This window comes from Populus nigra, chromosome 19 (genome assembly GCF_951802175.1).
Source record: "Populus nigra chromosome 19, ddPopNigr1.1, whole genome shotgun sequence".
Lineage (NCBI taxonomy): Eukaryota > Viridiplantae > Streptophyta > Magnoliopsida > Malpighiales > Salicaceae > Populus > Populus nigra.
Window position 1 is genome coordinate 9,580,915 of NC_084870.1, and position 16,577 is coordinate 9,597,491.

The 16,577-nt window shown below is 33.0% G+C and overlaps 1 long non-coding RNA gene across 1 annotated transcript; it reads right to left on the reverse strand.

Annotated features, from left to right (window-relative positions):
* Positions 1-10,124: 10,124 nt before the first annotated feature.
* On the reverse strand, positions 10,125-13,951 carry LOC133679113 (uncharacterized). The gene is made up of 6 exons (XR_009836105.1): positions 13,386-13,951; positions 13,096-13,229; positions 11,579-11,681; positions 10,754-11,363; positions 10,568-10,654; positions 10,125-10,453 (listed from the first exon to the last, which is right to left on the reverse strand). It is a non-coding gene; the product is annotated as an uncharacterized LOC133679113 (long non-coding RNA).
* Positions 13,952-16,577: the final 2,626 nt, after the last annotated feature.

Sequence of the window (16,577 nt, forward strand, 5' to 3'; positions counted from 1 at the left end):
TTAGTGTATATTGAGAGGATTATAATGGAAAAATAATGAATGAAAAAAAAAAACAATACAATATCGTGTAACTTTTACAAATGATATCACTGACGAAATTAACCTGATAATAAAGTACGTCCGCAAAAATGCTGAAGGGAAATTTTTCACGGTTTACTTTTCTTTTTGGGTTTATTAACAATATCTTTCTTTTTCATTATTCTTCTTATTTTTTTCCTGCGGGGTTTATCGATAATCTCTTTTGTTTTGTTTTGTTTTTTTTTACTGTTATAAACTAAAGTAAACATGAAATTAAGGTAAGAATTTTTCTTTTTTTTCATTTTTTTGTTTTTTTTTTATTTTTGCATTGTTTTTGTTCAATTTTGTGATCTTAATAGTTTTATGAATTAATAAATGTGTTGAATTTAGTTGCTATAAAAATACCTTTTGCATTATTTTGTTGAATCTTAATTTGTTGTTCAAATCTGTTGTTCATTTACATTTAAATGTATATGATTAATTTTAATTATTATTTTTTATTTATTCCATTTAGATTTTATTTTTTTTTTGTAAATTTAGGATTAAAAATATCATCACTTAGAAATAATTGTGTTGAATTTTAGTTGTTCTTATAATAATTTTTGCATTTTTTGTTGATTTTTTTTTCAATTTGCATTACTATTTTGTATTATTTCCTTGAATTCGATAAATTTATTTTTTCTTTCTATAATACATATAGCAATCAATTCAAGAAAGGATACAAGGACGATTCTTCGATTCATCCGGATCTCAATCTGAATTTATGGTTAGAGGAATGATTGTCTGGTGGGCCCGATAGAAATCGAGTGTACGGACTCTCTAATACTATGGACGAGAACTTGTGGATGACCTATAGTATTTTGACCGTTAGATGCTCGCAATCAAATTTAAGTACTCAAACTCCAGAGTTCGTGACGATGTTAGATCAACGAGTACAGGCTTAGATGACTTATCTTAATGAAAAAATATGAACGACTCACTACCGAGTATAAAGAACTATGTCGATTGGTAATGAATATTATATCACAAATGGGTGGTACATGTACACCCCCTAATTAGCCCGCAATCCTAGTGACGACCAACTTCCTTCTCCTTCAGTTTTGCCTCTATTTTAAATTTATTATATTTAAATGTATAAATGTTTAAATTTATAATAAATATTTGATTTTTATATTATTCTAATTACTTTCTACTTTTGTTTAATTTTTTTTAAAAGAAAATATTTTTAAAACATTACCAAGGGGGTTATCGAAGGAAGAACTCTGTCGATATATTATAGAGAGAGTTGAAAAAAAATTACCGCAAATATCACTACTATAATTAACTCACCAACAGAATTACAGATGATATTTTATTGTTGATATGTTATAGTTACCGATGAATATACCGACAAATAAATAAAAATACTAATAACATTACGTATGTTTTCTCTGCCGAAGATATGTTAAATTTATCGATTGAGATACTAGCGGAATGAAACAAATAATTTTTTTTTGACATGCTTTGTCATCCTGAAAATTTATAGGTGTGTTTATTATTAACGGATTCACCTTCAAACTATAAATTACCAAAAGGAGTATTTTCAATGAATTATCTTTGTTTATGGACCCATTGATATTATATATATCAAAAGACTTTGAGCGGAAATACAAACATAAATTTCTATAAGTAAAACCGTTAAATTTAATAACGAGTAAAGTGGCAATGAGTATGAAGGAGGTGATATTCCAGGCTTATATCCTACGACTTACATTATACAAGTATGTAATTAGCAGGGATCTTTGGTTGGAATAATCTTCTGCGTAAATTAGCTCTTGAAAGTGGCCCGCTTTCAAAAGCGTGTCCAATATATTAAAAAAAAAAAACACACACACAGGTGAAACTCCTTAAACTTGTCGCATGGGTTAGAGGGTACTTACTGTAAGGAACCTGTCTGTCCAGTGGTTTTTCTTCTGGGGGTTTGCATTGCATGACAGAACAAACAAAACTGAAAACTGGCAGAGTGGCAGTGAGTAGTAGCAGTAGTAGTTTAATAGAAACAAAGAGGAAACCGAGTCGTGGTATGATCGAAGAAGAGGAAAGAAGGAGGCGGTGTCGTATAGTGGTATTTTTGCAAATTAAACACACAAGCGTGGGGGTTGTAGAGACAGTGCACCCCACGAGCCACGCCGTCCTGTACCCGGATGTCTCCAGTCAACCAGGCAACACTTGCCTCTCCAGCCCAGCACCATTGCACGTGCACCCCCGCACGTGTTTCCAGCTCATTTACCTTTTCTTTTCTTTTTTTTCTTCTTGCTGTAATTACAAATTATGTACAAGGATTTATTTATTTTTACAAGTACGGAATTCCACTCCATTTATCACGATTATCCAATGGTTTCATACTTGAATGACTGGCCACTCTCTAGACATGTGTGCTCGCCTGTTTGACTTGTTATTGGTTTCCATGCTAGATTTCACAGTGGCCTGACAAAATATCCTGTTTGGGATTCCTTTAGGTGTGTGTCATGGAACCATTTGGAATTCAAATTAGTTAAGATCTTGCTAAAATAATGGTTGATTCATGTCCTCAAGAGATTATTATTATTAACGACCCCTTCATTGACTAGTTTCAAGAACCATGACACTAACTTAATTTTCTTAAATTACAAACTTAGAATAACAAAATAGAAAACACATAAATTTACTTATCTTAAAAATAAATTACATGCAATCTTTTACGCTATATACTTAATTTATTATGAGTGATAAATTTAAATTTAATAAATTTTAAAAATTTTTATTCAGTGTCTTTGAACACGACAACTTCTTAGCCTTATCATAGGAAAGGAGCTCGATTCCTTAGTCTTGTTTTAAGAGAGGAGTCCAATTCCATTAACTTGTTCTAGAGAGCGCGTATAAGTCTATTTTTCATCTTAAATGGGTTTAAGCAACTTATCCGGGCTCGACTTTTTCTTATAAAATTTTCAGGACCTGATGCGGGTATCTCAAATATTTTATATTAATAAAATACATATTATTTCAAGTATAATACAACTCAAAATATCATAATAATAAAATTACATTTAAATATCTAGTCTTAAAAAAAAACTAATTATGTATAAATACATAAGAAATCCCACAATCCTTTTATTTTTAATATTTATAGCACATATATTTTTATAGTATACCCCTTTATGATATCATTATATTTTATCATTTTACTAATTTATCGTTTTACATGAATCAAAAATAATTTTTTTCAAGTATCAAACCTCTAAATATCTTAGTTACAAAACTAAATCAAATTAATTGAACTCGATCATCCAACATTTGTTATAAACCAAGCACCGGTAACCATCAACGAGTATTCATTTATCTCTTGGAAGGGATAAAAAAAATGATAAAGTAACGAAATTAAATAAGATTAACCCAGGAGAAACAAGAAACTGGGGAGAATTACGATGAAATTTCTGTGTACTTTTTTTTTTTTCTTACTTGTGCTCCGACATACCAAACAGAATCCAGTGATGGCGAGAGTCTTATACTTTAATTGAATTTGCATTTTTTTTTTTATCATGTCCCAATGGTTATAATTTGTGAGTGGATAAGTACACACTGACACGGGTGAACGTGAGCCACCACTACAATCCGGGGGACGGCTTCATATCATGGAGGCTCTGTTACAATATTCTTGCCAAGATTTGTATATCTACCGCCGACACTTGGCCTCAAAGCGAGTCTCCATTTTTTTATTCTCTAACTCACACATGCATGATCCCGTGTCTGCCTTTGCAAATATATATATATATATATATTAAGTTGCACAGTTTGTATAATCATAAATGAATTCATTGTTTTGATGCTGTTTTTATATGTTCTGATTTAGATTCTTGTGTAAAAAATTTCTGGGTATCATCCCTTCTTTTTTTTTGGCATGAAAACAAATTGTGGGATCATTGATAAAAAAAAATTTCTTTTAATAAAAAAATAAAATCACATGATTTAAATAAAATAATTAACCTGATAATTTACTAGTTTGCATACTAATTTAATGATTCGTGTCATTCTATGGATCGGTACCTCCATGCAACAAAATAACAATTTCTACCAAAAGGCCTGTCCTCGTTCGGCAGACATCCTGCGGCTCATTTTTATTACTGTGAAGAGAAATTAATCAAGTTATAATTAATTTACGTTTATTGCTTAAAGTTTGATTTCGAATAACCCATGAGATTTTACGTGCCAGTTATCAATTATAAGAAAATAGAAAAAAAAACGTAAATTAATTATATCTCTCTCAAGGGAAAATGAAAAGAAAATTATACAAATCAAGATGTCGCTATGATAGATAGAAGTGGCAGTATTGTAGAATCAGATTTCAAAGCTTTTTTCATGGTTTTCAGTCTATAGTTATTATTTACCCCATTTTAAAGGCATCTCTGACTTGAAAAATATTAATTTAATATTTTTTAATTATTTTAATATAATAATAATATTAAAATATTTTTTTTTAAAAAAAGAACAGACACCTCAGTACCATATAAACACATCGTGCTGAACCTCTGAAATCTGCATAGGTGTATTCTATTTATATATTTTTGATGTTAATGAATATATTTATATTTATAGGGTTGAACTGTATTTTTAAAAAAATTATTATTATTTTAATTGAAATTAATAATTTTTGTTTTTAAATTATTTTAATGTGTTGATGTTAAAAATAAAATTTAAAGAATAAAAAAATATTATTTTAATATATTTTTAAATAAAATATATTTTAAAAACAATCTGCATCACGACGTATACTAAAAGATATTAGAGTGTAAAGGAGGCAAACCTAGTTGGATTTGTGATTCGGACTCGGATTTTATTTTGGTGGTCCTATAATCAAATCACTGAACCACTTTCCACGTGGGCTGTATTGTTGTTGACCACGTATCCAGTCCAACTGTGATGTCGACGTGGTCCATAACCAATGTCACTTCTTTATAGTATTGTGTGGTGGAGTTCTCCACGTGGACGTTTTGTTCATCGAAAGCTAAAGGCATGTGAGAGTGTATATGCTATGTGGTATTAATTCAAATTCAACCCAAGGCCCGAGGTGGATGAGATCAAAATATTTCACGAAGGACGAGGAAAAAGCTACAAAATATTATTATTATTATTTTGAATTTTAACATGTTTGTGTTTGACTAATATTATTATGATAAATATCTTAAATTCTGGCATTAATATAAATACAGTAAAAAAAAACCCTTCGGATATAAATCGAAGCAATACACCTAATTATGTTCCTTGCAAAATTAATGTAATTAGCTATAAACACGGAAACCATAAAGGACTTGTTCATGTTATGTTTCGTCTTGTGATATCAGGGATGATTATTTTTTATTTGATTTATTTTTTATAAAAAAAAATAATCAAATTTAATTTTTTTTAAAACGAAACCATATTAAAATCGGTTTCAGTTCGGTTTGGTTTTTATAGAATAAAAACCGGTTTAAACTAGTTTGGCTCGGTTTTTTCAGTTTGGATTCGGTTCGGTTTATTTTTTTCAGTTTTAGACTTATAAAACCGAAACCAAACTGAAACGACTGTTTTTTTTTATTTTTAATCGGTTTTTTTCACGGTTCGGTTTTTTCGGTTATTTTCTTTTTAGTTTTTTTAATTTTCTTAGTTTTTTTATTTTTTTACTCACCGCTAAATAATGCACCGAAGAAAAATGACTCTTTGATGGATATACATTAAATATATATATATATATATATATATATATATATATATATATATATTATTACAGAATAAATAAGTGAATCCCTTGAATTACTTCAATAAATCTTGTGATTTATATTGATAAAATTTCACAGTTGATTCTTATAATTTTGAAAAGTTAATACAATTTTTGCCTTTGTTTTTTCGAGCACAAATCATACAAAGTTATCGTATTGCATCCGACAATATTTTTATGAAAACAAATATTGAAGGTGGCTAAAAATTGAAAGAAAAATTCCTTAAACCTAAAGATTGATGTAGAAATGTGGTTGGGAAACCATTAAAACCTATAGAAGGTTGCTTGGTAAATACTAAAAGTTTATAACAATAATAAAAGCAATTGACCATAAAGATTAAAGAAATAATTAAATTAATTAATTAATTAGTTATATGGTTTGGTCATAGTGGCCTCCTCCATGGACACAAAAGTCACAAGGCACTGTATACTGTTTCTCAGTTGGTGAAACATTGAAGATGTTGGGATCGATGGATGGTAATAAAGAAATGGAAATAAATCAAACATATTATTACAAAATAAATCAGTCAATTTCTCTAACCACTCTAACAAATCATGTGATTTATTTTTATAATTTTCTCACTAACTCGTATAAATTTTAAAAGTTAATGTATTTTATAATAAATAATCACGAATTTAGATTTTACTACTTTCATTCTTCCTAGTTAAATTAAATTACAATTTTAATATATGTTAATGTTTCCGTTTAAATTTTAAATTTCAAAAACTTGCTTGAAGGATATATTAAAATAATCAATATAAAATCATTGGTGTAGTCTTACTTAATATTTTATCAGATTTAAATAATAATAATATATATATTTTTTTGCATATTATCAAAGCAAGTCAATTGAACCTTGATTTAATTCTAAGTTTATTGCTTAATTATGCCTTACCACCAAGCATTTTGAAGCCACCTATCCGACTACTTTTAAACACTTCGATTTTATTATTTTTATTGTTTATTTAATATTTTATTTACCAGCTTTTTTAATGGTAGCAAATACATGCTATAAGCTAAACCTAAAATTTATTTATTTATTAATTAAAATTATTTACTAATGATGATTTTTTGATAAGTATATGAGGCTACAATTATAATAAGCCCCGTTAATATATGTTAAATTTATGAAAATTGAAATTATCATAAATTCAAGGTGTGCGTGAAAAAAATAGAGTGTTATGGAAATAATAAGTTAAATATTCTTAATTATTTTTAAATTAATAAAAAGAAAAAATTTAGGAATTGAGGGATTTAAGATAATTAGAAAACCATTTCAATAATTTAATTAAAGGAGACAGTCAATCATTTTATTTTATTGTATTTTCTTATTTTTCTTATGGATAAACAAACTCAACATGATTACAATTCATCCAATGATCAATAGTGTTCCCTCCTATTTTAAACTTCTACATATTTCGAATGATAATCTCTTTTTAATCATTGATGACGTTGTCGTATAATTCAAGCAAGTTTTTCAATTAAAACAATAGAATATAGTCATAGAAAATATAGCTCTAGTCACTAAGTTAATTATGAATGAGATGGAAGTGTGAGCATTTTGCATCACAACTTTTTTTTTTAATTGCCCGAAATTTGTAACATTTGGCATGCGCGTAACTTTTTTTCAGCGGGACATGCGTTTATATTGCCCGACACGACAATTTCTGGTGTCGCCGCTGCTACGCTAGGGTTTTTCAATAAATATTTCATCATCAATACATCATCTCAGCAAAAATGTATTACACATACAGAACACCCATTAATGTCAAAATCACAAGAAATGGCCTAAAGTTTTGGCTTCAGCGCACGCCTATACGGGAAACAGAAGTTACTCCTTCAAGTGAAAAGAACACTAGCGAGGGATCAAGAGAAGAAGATGTTGGTGGCGTCGAATCTCGAGTTTTTCTTCTCCACAGACTTCATTTTATATTTAATGTTAAGCCGGTGGAAATTTTACATATTCCACTAACCATGCTTGAAAAATGGTGGCTTGGATCTGAATATATATTGATATATGTATGGTTTTGATCTTTCAAATAGAATAAAATTGGACACATCTACATCCGTGAATTATCAAAGGCTTCGATGGCACAACAGATATAATGGGATATTTTTTTATTGTTTCAAAGGAATATTCAAGGTACTCAGCAGAAATTCCTAGTCAGATGATATAAAATTAACCCTCAAAATAAGCAGATTTTCCTTTCTGGGTTTAACCTTGAATGCACGCTTCAAACAGTTAAGATTTCATTCACACTCGAGATAGAAGATAATAAAGAGACTATATATATATAATATTGACAGAGCGGTGCAAATGGACTTTGTTCACGCTTACTTTCAGCCACAATTGAACTTGTTGGATTACTTCAGTGCATTAACATTCCTTGTTTCTGATTTACTATTTATGTTTGGCATTCCCACCATATTGCAAAATCTAATATTTCAAATGGCCCATGCTCTCATTATTCTTGGGAAATTAAGTTGTAAATGCATGGTAGATGCCAATAACTTGAGAGTCTTGGAATAATCACGGCGAAGCAGAATATATGGAACTTAGCCTTAGCAACGATTAGGGCCGCTGCTGCAGCAAATTGATGCGGTCATCTAGACCTATGAGCACAAGGCACCAAGGCAGATGTGAGACAATCCAATCCAGTGGAGCATTCAGGCAAAACATTTTGTTCGTACACTGTTTTGTTTGTCAAAGATTAGATTCACAAGAAACGAAAGGATCACTACGTGTATAAAATGCAACTCTGGTTCAATTAAAATACAAGATAACGAAGATGTTTGGAAAACGCCAACTTCCCATCATATTGTTTATTCCCTAGCCACAAGACACACTTTAGCCGGATTCCCCTATCAACCTACAAATCGTATATTCCATTTCTTAATACGTAAAGGACAGTGATAAGGGGCTGACTGCTTTGATTAGAGAGCTTGATCAGAGAGATTTGAGTAAGGCATGATATATGTTAATGTGTCATTAACCTTGGATGGCTTAAACTATAGAGACTATGGTGCCTTGAGACATGCACAAACCGGCTACAAAAAATGCTTGTTTAAAGTTGAGTGCCCATGATTACCTCTGGCACGGTGACCCAGGATGCCAGGTTGTTTTCTTTTCTTTTCTTCGGACAAAAGATTAGCCTAGACTTGCTTGTATTTCTAGCCGCTGAGCAGGCTTTCATAGGGGTCAAAGTCCAAGTTGAGGTCCACTAACCTGATCATTCTAGGCTTGTAAACTAGCCGATGCTTTGTTTTGAAATCAGGCCCAAGAGAAAAGGCTCTGTCTCTGTTTTTTCAGGAAAAATCATTGTGAAACATGGGATAATAAATAAAATGAAAGGTAGTGGGATAATAAATAACATCATTGTGAATAACATGGGATAATAAATAAAATGAAAGGTAGTGGGATAATAAATAACATGGGATAATAGCCTAGTTGATCGGTACGGAGGCTTCAGTGCTTATGTCTAACTCTACCGCACCGCCCTATGAATTTGACATTTCAAGGGTTTTTTTTTTGGGATAAAGTAAAAATGAAGTGACCATCGAACTTTTTCAACATCACAAACTTCCCCTCAACATGAAAATTAAATAAGTGGGGATTCAGACTTTTGGGAAAAGTAGCCAAACCATTCCCTTTTTGGACCATAAGCTAAGTTCGGTTACGCCTAAAAAGTTCAGTGGTTTGCTTTAAAAAAGTTGCAACTTAGTTTGCATTGGTGCGGGCCTGTGGCTTGACCTTCAAACCAGACCAGCCCACAAAATGGGAGTTCCTCAAACGTTCATCAGAACCGACTAAAACCCGATATATAACAGAACCCATCTTGCCTTTTATTGGCCATTAGTAAAATAGAAAAGAAGAATATTATTGTGTGTCCAAGTAAATGAATGTCACTGTGTAAAGTGTAAACTCCCAGATTTTCTCTCCTTCCATCCACTTGGTTTCTGGAGATAATAAAGCTTTATGTTGTTGAATCTGCATAACCAGTGCCGTGGTTCTAATTTGCTTCATAAATTACTATATCAACTTTACTTCGATGATTCAACAACTTGTACAATAGCTTAAGACGCCCTTGTTAAATATGGGAAATTAGGTGGTTGGAGCATGCAACCACCGTATTATAATTGAAATAAATTCCGTAACAAAAAATATACTGTATTTATTTTTGAAGTCTTATTAAATGAGGGTCTTGGATCATTGTCCAAGTAGCTCTTAGTTTAAGCATGCCCTGCTTGGAAGGTTACTACCATCACATGGTGGGTGCTCATGAATATGATGATATGTCATTTTTATTGATTTAAGAACATGCAGAAAGCAGGCAGTAGTGATGGTTATCAATTCAATATTCACCAGATTATCTGTTTCGGAAAGGAAGGTAGGTGGCCAACAGACATGTTCAATACAGCCAACCCTAGCAATTGAAACACTTGTGCATCCAAATGAAAATATGTGGAATAACAGAACTTTTGCGTACACGTCCCTATTGGCTAGAAAGGCATATCTTTTCTGTAATTAGTGCATCCAAAGAACACAGGTACAGAATTTAAATCGGCAACGAGAAGAAAAATGCCACCAGGTAGGTTTGCAAAGCTTGAATTGGCAATAATTGGCTCGGGCAGGTTAGGTTACATACACCAAAGGTCATATTTGGCTGCAAATAAAGAAGTGTTAGTGAATTATTTTTCATCAAATCAATATCAAAATTGCTGAGCTTTTAATCTGAACTCGACCAGGTAAAATAAATGGAATTCAGACTGAAGCAGACCTTGCAAGTGGCAACATTTCCGCATCCGCAAACTATATGACCTCTCGAGACATCTACAGCAGCTGGGGCTCCCCCGCCACCACTCCTCTGAAATGTGCATATGAAAATTGTTCACGGCTATCTAACTGGGTTTGCTTTCTTCACGTAATTTTACAGATTACGAATGATAAAGTGAAGTGTACGTACCTTATAAAAATCAACTGCAATGAAGTTAGGCCACCGTTTACCCGCAGCCTGATAACATGTGTTCATCGTATCCATCAAGGGAGCAGAATTATGCTTGCAGGCTTGTGTAACATCTGTCTTGTCAGGAAAATAGTTTACTAAAACTAGTGACCTTGATGTTGCGACCGAGGCAGGCGATTCTGCGCGGTTTGGACATGAACCAGCAATCATTTCACCATCTTCACCTGCAATCTCCCCACCCATAAATGTTGATTTGTTCTCACTAGCCAGTGAATTGTTCCAAATTCAAGAAAATAATAGGACTCAGATTGGATTTCCACAACATATCTCCATTGATAGGCAATTCCTTCAGAGGCCTCCTCAGCAGACTTTGAAGTGAAAACCACTAGACGCTGATTCTTCCGGACCATATCATCAACTGTTGGCCACTTGCCACTGTTTTTTGGCATCTGAGATACAGGAAACCAATATTTCATTAGGCCAGCGGCATCCAACACTTTTGTCAAGCCTCTTGGTGATGTAACATAGTCCTCGATGAAAATGGTGATGATTTCTGATGGGCTGGCTTCGTGAAATGCTTGAATCTCTTTCAGAACATTAATACTGGTTGCTGGAACCGGAACAGCAAAGTTCAGATTGACCAATACTTTATAGAACAACTAACTATATATAAATGGTCAGGCATTAATCCTGAAATCTTTAGAAAACTTTAGTCTCATCTTTCCAAAATCTGAAAACAGATTCACTAGTCTTGCGTATCAGACGTCTATGTGAGATGAATGGAATGCCTTTTATGTGGGTACCAGAGCATTCTATGAACATTACAAAAGCTGCAATGTTGTAGCAGTTTCCTCCGAAGGAGTGGCACAACCAGATGTCATTCTGGAAGTCGTACATATCAAGCATTAATTAATTCTCTAATGCCATTCTGCAAGAGAAAACCACTTTTAAGTATACGTTAATTAAAAAAGAAAAAGCCACGCATGAACAACTGCAAAAACAGACCAGATCAATGGAGAAAAAGAAAATATTGGCATTAGTCAAGCGGTTGTCTAACAAACTAAAACACCTCCTTACAATAATCTTCCTCAGCGGCTTCGACTATCCAATTAACGAGCCACAGTAATTCGAAAATCTTTAGTTATATGATCATCAAAAAGAAATGTGAGCCACAATTCTTTTACTTTTCAATGTCTGTTATACTAGCCACCAAAAAGATTAGGAACATATTACAAAGAGTACTTGGTTTAATTATTCCATCATCTGTTTCATAACACATCTGCCAGACAATTATACCTATGGGCAACTGTTACAAAACACGTTGGCCGAATGCAAAGCACCATCAACATTATTATTTCATCCCCCAGGCTAAGTTTTTATTTTAGGGTCATGACCTAACTGAGATTCCTCTGCTTTTTTATTAGCATAAAACAAGCATGTTACTGCAGACTTAAGTAAAGAGAAAGAATTAAACGGTTAGCTTGATTTTTATTTTATTTTATTATTTAACTTGAGTGGGAGCTATATTTTATAATTTATTTTTTATTGAATTATTCTAGTTTTTATAACTCAAGTCGCAAATTTGATAGATTAATCTTTGTTAATCCGAGTTATTTTTTTTGGGTCTTCTTTCTTAATTGATTTTATTTTATTTTATTTTATTCTTTAACAATGAATTTATTAAAAATTAAAATTTATAATTTGTTTTGATTTGTTTATTATGAGATTCTCATGATTTCATGAAATGACATATGAATTGATTTAATATCTTATCATCTCATTATTTATAAAAAATATCATTTTAAATATTTATTTTGAATCAAATTATATTTTTATCGGTCATTTAAATTGTTTTTAAATCTGTCAAGATAATCGAGTCACATCAAATCAGTGCAAATAATTTTTTTTTCTATTGGAAAAATATATTAAGAATATCTAAACATTTTATTTAACCTTAAAAAAAAAAATTGATCCTACGGGCAAATAATCTAGCATAATCAAATTGAATGATTTGTATGGGTGTGAATATATACATCATTTTGTTTTTAGTTTTTCCAGCCCTGATCAAAAGACTACATTACCCATGTAGTATTCTTTAACATTCCAATTCATATAAGGGCATAATGGACTTCTGACCAAGATATATAAAAGCTTCACAGCTTTTTTTAGGAGAACAATTCATTTCATAAAGCAATTGGACCTAACATTCGTACGCAAGCATCAATTTCACCAAGGAAAATGTTACGAAGAAGCAAAACACGTTTCATGTAAAGACTTGTTTTTTCTCCAAGCTTTCTCAGTAGCCAAAGCCAAACAGAGATCAGGGAAAGAAACTAACATACATTAAGCTGACTAGTAACCGTGTCTTGCTGTTCGTGGAAGCTAGAATAATGGACCCTGTTGCAGACAGATCTCCCATGGCAGACGAATTGTGGGTTGTTAGCCAAGCATGCTCATTAAACAGCAATCCATTCACCTAATGGAACCAAACACAAAAACATAAGCTAATGCCACAATTCCCTTTTCTTTTGATATTTAATGCCACAGCAATTAGAACAAAACTGCACATTTACGTGTCTACTGCAGATGCAAAGTTCATATTTGATTTGGGAATCGATGAATTTGTACCGACCTTTGAGGCAGGAATTATAGGTTGGATTCCGGTGCATCGAGGCCTTAGATTTCCATTTGCTACACAAGTTCACAGTGTAGACCTGAGTTGCAGTTTCTGTCTAATACACATATCTGTCACTCCTGATCAGAATGAGAGCGAGTAAACATTGTTTAGGAATTAAAAGATTAATGGAAAAGGATCAAGAGGTTTTAAAGAAAGCCCGCCTTGAGAGCAGTAAAGAAAGTGAGAAGAAAAGCAATGAAGATGGTTCTCTGTGATTGAAAGTGGAGAGTTAGTATCCATGAAAGCAGAGCAGAACAATATAAGAAGGAAAAGAAAGCAGTAACTACTTGCCTGCAATCGCATTGTCGGTTTAGATGTTTTTGTCTAATGCAGTGCTAATGTTGGTGGTTATGGTGCCTTGTTTGGTGTTTTGATTTAGTGAATGTGTACCATGAACATTTAAAAAGGAAACATGAAAGTGTGGAAGCTGGAAAATAGTGGTTGATGTGCATTTGTGATATTTGAAGAGGAATGACTGAAGAAGATGGGAGTTGTGGAGGCTGATGGCTGGAGGAATAAATATCGAGGTGCTGGTTAAGGACTAACGACTAGAGATTGTTTTAATACTGTTTCTTTGATGATTATAGAAACAAATCATAAATTTTTAATTATTTAAAATCCTTTATTATTTAATGTAATATTTGATTTTCTTAATAAAGAGAGATTGATATCTTGAGGGGAAAGTGTGTTTCGGAGTCAACAATTAGTCTTAGACCTGGAAAAAAAAACACTCTTGCCCAAATAACTATTTTGAATTATCAAACAGATTAACCATTATAATTTACTCGGAAGTCGGCATGCCAAGCGCATACTTAACAAAACATTTAGTAAATTTAGTATTGTTTATCTTATAAATGCAGCTTTCTGGCACGTTAATCCACTCTCTGTTTGTTTTTCTCAGGGTGCTTGAAATTTGAATATTGAAGGTTTGCCCCGGCCTTCATAAGTTGCTATAAGCAACAACGACTTCTCAATTACTGAAACACAAGATGACAAAGGTGTCTCACAAGAAATTACTATCATTCTGAGAATAATGCTTGCTTTACAGAATACCATACAAATCCATAATAGATTTCTCAAATAATTGCATGTGAAAACAACAATCTGCTGTCTCTCTTAACACACTGCCAAAGAGTCCTTAACGTGCAGTCCACATCCATATATTAACTCTACACCTTGGTCTTTTTTCGTGCTTCTCGTGCTGATCCAATCCCTGTCACATAAGATTTTTTCTCTCTCTCTCAATTTCCCCCCCTGTTTGTATGATTGGACTTCAGAGGGAACAAAAGCTAAGCAAATTCTTAATGGTCCTCTGCTTTTGTATTGTACTAATGTCTCATCACCAGGCAGTTTGATGCAGTTTTTAATGCACGTATTGGGCATGCTCATGGGCTTGAAGCTTCGACACTGAACCTTGACAGATGGGAAGGAAGGGGGACGGGCTCTTAACAGTGGTGGCAGTTAAGGTTAGATTAGAGGGCAGGCACCGAAAGCCGATCATTAATGACCACTGCGTCATCTGACCATTAAGTGACCCAACTGAGAAACGAGGACTGTCCAGGAAAACAAGAGGATGGGCTAGACAGCTTTACCTATCTTGCCATTCCCAGAACAAATCAAGCAGTAAAGCAGGCCATTATGGGCCCAGGTAGCATCTGAGGAAACAAATGGGAACCCACCACGATGTGAGGAGATACGAGGAGAGGATAGAAGAAAACGAGCATGAAGTACATTGCAGTTTACCTGCTTGTAGAATTAATTCCCTGCATAGCATGCGTAACCCTAAATAATCTAATTTTCAATTGTAGTTTGGAGAAATATTCATGATCTTTGTTTATTTTATTTTGTTCGTTGGAGCTGGCTCAATCATTAGACATTGGATTTGTATACCATGTGTAGAGCCCTCTGTCCTGCATATATATATATATGGTATGAGCGAGACTTATTCAAGTGACAAATGGTTGATATAAAACAAAGAGAAAACCGTAATTTAGTGACTTAATTGGCTGTTTTTAAGAAATAATATATATATATATATATAAAGAGAGGAACGCAATAAAAGAGTTGTATACAGGGACTAAATATAATTTTTACTAGCTTTTCATAAATGACAAGAGAAATGCTTCTGTTTATTTCTTTTCTGGAAATTAGTTTAGATGCATTTATTTATTACTACTGATAGGGTTTTTAAGAAAACAATAATTGAAGGTACGATGATGAATTTAATGCCGGGCTGGTGTGTGACGAGAGTTGCATGGACCCATCTTCACGAGGTTAGCTAAGACTTGACATTTATCCAGCCGAGAGGAGGAGTAAGTTCGAGACCTCCAGCACTGTCGACTGATAAAAAAAAAAGATTCAGGTAAGTGCATTGAGAATGTTTCAGCACTTGTGCAAACACAGGTGTCCTCCGAATCAAATTACCCTTTCACTTCACGCAATTAGATAGAGTGCAGAAACAATTATGCTCTAATCACCCGATTCAAAGGTGGAATGCACTAAGATTCTCGGCTTGGATTACAAGGGTTAAAAAGTAGAAAGAGCACTCACGAGTCATAACCCAAAAGCTTTCCTACCAAAACAAAAATGTCACTCCCTTTCAAGAAAACAATGGTCCTAACTCGTGGCGTCGTTATCAACAGATGCTTGCAATATCCATGTGGGCTTGCAATTTAGTAATGGCGATTTTCTTATTACTATTATTGCAGGAGAGATTAGCTGCCATTTTGTCCATATTGGAGATATATATATATATAATTCCAAAGAGACCAGTGCCCATTGCCCCATTACCGAAGAGGCAGACATGGCTCAATTGGGCTATTGCCCGTTGCTGCCTGCTCCTTCGTGCTCGTTCTTGTGAGAAGAAATTGTGGGTCCTTTTGAGCTTCCTAGTTTGACGAGTCTCCATTTACATGATACTCCACGTGCTGCCAGGTCTATCTTAAGAGACATGGGTGATGATTTATTTTCCAAAATCTCCAGGTGGTAGTGTTTGTTTTAGTGGCTGGATTATGATTTTAAAAACAATTATTATTTTTTATTGATTTGATATATATTAAAAAACAATACGATTCAAAACACGTATCCAAAAGGACAAACAACCCATGGCTATGGGCTTGGGAGACCGGGTGTGAAAGGGGAACATAC